Here is a 3,938-nt window from a genome sequence, read left to right as displayed (position 1 = left end):
ATTTTCGCACTTAACCACTGATTGCTCGTGCAAAAGTTGTGGATTCCCAGTGGAAAACTGCCAACACATTCTAAGTATTGATCCATATGGCCATATTTCGAGAAGCAGTGGTTTTTAACCACATATAAGTTTACACATCTGAATTGCAGGAGAAGGAAAAATGTGGAGGAAATTGAAGTTCCGCCTCAACGAACCAACTCTTTACTTTTTCATGCTAAGATTTATCAGGGCTGCTCAAGCAGATACTAAGGTATGTCACCAAAACTATTGGATTGGTTTGTATTAATCCATAACTGCATCAACTGAAAGCAGAAATTGGAACAATTATTTGTGAGTGCGGTTGATATGATGATCTAGGTTGCTGTGCATGTTGAAGTATCGCGTTAATGTGATCGATTATTTTATCTTTTACTCTCTTGAACATTGTTTTTCAGTTTAAAAATCTGGCCTTGTACCTCATTGAGATTTGCTTAGTTGAATATGAAGCCTTGAATTACAAACCTTCAATGTTATGTGTGTCTGCCATCATCTATCTTGCATGATGTACAATGGGAATCACTCCACCATGGACTCCACTTCTAGCAAAACACGCACGCTGTGAAGAATCTCAAATCAGGTTACTTTCTGATAATACGCACTTTTGTGTTTTGGTGCTGCAGAAGATTAATCGTTGCATAGTGAAAATTAATAGATTTTGTGCATAAACATGTCGGAAAACTGGAAAGTTTTATCTGCTAATAAATATAACGAGGAGAAGAATAATTTAACCCTCCACAGGAATAAGAGAATTGAGCTAGTAAAACTAAAAACTGAATTTTCTGTTTGGTCTTTAATAAATACATTTGTCATGTGTTCTACACCATTCTCTTCTACACTGTGTATCAAGTACATGGACTGCTCAAGCTCCCAAACTCCGGCATCCACCACCACATTACAGTATATCTTCAGGTGTAAATAAGAAAGTGGAAGTATCCAAACTTTATGAACAAATAGCTTAGCAATCCTGAGAAATCATCCAACTACGGTGATCCAAAGTCTCTCTTACAGCCTTGTAGAACTCTACCCAAGTGCACGAATGAGCATCTGCAGGACTCCACAAAAATGTGGGATTCGGGCTAGCAGGGCAAGCAGCCACGAAATCTATAACAGAGGCTGCAGGTCTCAATTGCAGAGGAAAATTGAATGCCAGATTATCGACTTTGTGTTCGTAAATTTTCCCGTTTCTATCTAATTTGTAACGGGCGGTGCCTCGAAACTGCCCTTTTGCTTCCCAAGGAACTCGAGGGACACCTTTCAAATTCCATGTAATCAGAATCACATTCTCAGAGGGCTGCCAAATCCTTAAAATATCCAAAGATATCTCCCTGAACAAAATTTTACCATGAAATCTCAATGCCCAGAATATCAACTTGTACTTTCATAATTAAGGTCTTTGGTAAAGATGAACGGGAGGTCTTGACGGAGAGTCCGCACAGCTGAGCCTAAATTGACGTAAAAATCATTTCTTTCGTCCCGCTTCTTATCCTGCACACCTTGGGTCCGGTAAACCAGTGCCAAACCACACGGCGGGGGAGGTTCGAGCTTGGTCTGAGGTGAAGCAGTAGAAGTTGAAACTGATGAAAGAGTGAACAAAAAAGAGGAGGTTTGATGAAGAACAATGGCGGGGGTTTGTCTTTGGGTTGAAGAAGAGTTGGAGAAAGATTTGGCAGAATATAGGCCATTTATTTTCTTGCGTTGCCATTTTGCGACTGCCTTCCAGCAATTCGCTTTTTAGTTTTTTGTATGAGTCATGACACTATTTTAGCTTGTACGTAAATACGAGACAAATTCGTCGATATTTTACTAATTTTATATTATTTTAATATCATTTCTTGACTTGGGAGAGGTTTTACAGTGGCCAAATTTTTTGGTATAGTATGACAAACTAAAACTTGGATAGGTTGGCACAGCTGCAATCTCTCGTTTTCTTGTCTCTTTGCGTAAAAGAGTATTAATACAGAGGGCACTTCCCTACCACAAGTAGAAAGATTAGTATGCTAGCTAATGGGATGCTCTCTCTCTGAATATGGTTATAACTTTAATTGTTAACATGATCAGAGAATGTAGAATTTGAGTTGTTTGGATGAGTTTTGGAGTTTGGACCGTGGGGTGTGAAGGATTGTTTCACCCTACCCGTGCAGACAATGAACGGCCCGGATCACTCCACATGAGTGATCCGGGCCCACCTCTCTGTAAAAAAAAAAAAAAAAAAAAAAATTGATTCGGAAAAATCTGAGCCATTGGATCGACTCTTGCGGACACTGCCAGCAGGGTAGGGTCGAGTAAACCGGGTGTAAACTGCTTGCAACAAGCTTAGCAATTGTTAACCGATAAAAAATTGAAATAAAATTGAAATTTAACGATTATGAGACAAAAGTTTCGAAGATAAGTTAAATATATAAGCTTAAAAATGCAGTTTTCCTAATAAAAATTAATAGAATATCTTCCAATCAAACATAAAGATACGCATAATCCACAAATTTATTCATTATTATTGTTATTATTCAATATTTAATATCAATCCAACAGATCGATCATAATGCAGCGGCAGTACTATTATTACATAATAATTAATTAATATCGGGTTGGAACCAGTGACGACTCGGCAGCACAAGGCTTCCAACACCAACAACGTAGGGATGAACAACGCCCATATGGGAAATGTTCGCTGTCACAAACAATCTTGCAGTAGTGATCGTTCATACACGGCCCTTTATACTTGTTGCTCTCTGTTTCGCAAACCCTACCCATTACCTCATCTGCAAAATAATAATAAATAAATAGATAGTCTCATTGCCATAACTAAACACATATTTATTCTAATCGTGTGACGATTTATAACCTAGCTAATCATTGTCGTACGAGGCACGGGCAACGGGATAAGGACGAGGATCGTACTTATTAAATTACCACACATCTCGTCTTATGAACCAAACGAATAATGATTAGCATGATAATGTTTACCAGACACCAACTTGAAGACCAATAAAAGCGACATATAAAGTTTGGTATTGATCATCATCTTGCGTATTATAAATTTGTGCTCTCTCAAATACATGCACGTATTGTTGTGTGGTCAATTGGATATTATTTATACTAACTCTATAAGTCATGGATTTGGGCAAAATAAATCCTACTTTAAGGAAGAGTTAAAGTGACAATATTACATGTTGATTGAGCATAAAATAAATATTACGATCAGAATCTAATTTGGATATATATATGTTATATCTACCGAAAGCAAGAATGTGAAAAGCTCATTAAACGAAATTAATAGACCAGCTTAGAACTTATAAAAAGTCAAATATTTTCAGAGTGTCTTTGAATTGAGATATTTGAAATCACAGATTTCATATTCTTGATTCAAATGTATTTGACTTGTTTAGATATATGAATTTTAAATTTGCCTTCATTTAGTTTATATATATTTATTAATAATAACTGTGATTGATTTCAAATTCACCTGAAATAAACATTAATATGAAATTTATTGTCAAATGAGCTTTTGCAGATAAATTAGTCAATCTAAGTATTACAGTCTTTGAAAGATCATTGGAATTTGCTCCTCTGTGGATTCTATAAATTATATAATCTTTACCCGTTATTACATATACTATTAATTTAATAATTGAATATATAAAATTTGAAAAATAAATGATATTAAGAAATTAGATTGTATAGAAATTAGAAAACTAGGTTAAAAAGGATAATAACTAAGTTAAGTTGTGTTTTGATTTTTTTATCTTCTTTATAAGTGTTAACATTACGTTAGACACATCAACATTTTTCAACGTCACATCGATGTTATCCGACACCACATCAGTATATTCAAGTGTCACACCAGTACTTCGAAAAAAAAAAACCAAAAAACAAAACATAATCAATAATGGCAACATGCG

General features: G+C 35.5%; 1 pseudogene; it reads right to left on the bottom strand.

The window, feature by feature from the left end:
• Window positions 1-626: 626 nt before the first annotated feature.
• LOC140811347 (uncharacterized) lies at window positions 627-2,790 on the bottom strand (annotated as a pseudogene).
• Window positions 2,791-3,938: the final 1,148 nt, after the last annotated feature.

This window comes from Primulina eburnea, chromosome 14, assembly GCF_022965805.1.
Source record: "Primulina eburnea isolate SZY01 chromosome 14, ASM2296580v1, whole genome shotgun sequence".
NCBI lineage: Eukaryota > Viridiplantae > Streptophyta > Magnoliopsida > Lamiales > Gesneriaceae > Primulina > Primulina eburnea.
The sequence above is the reverse complement of the archived record's forward strand: the minus strand, read 5'-3'. Positions and strand labels throughout refer to the sequence as shown.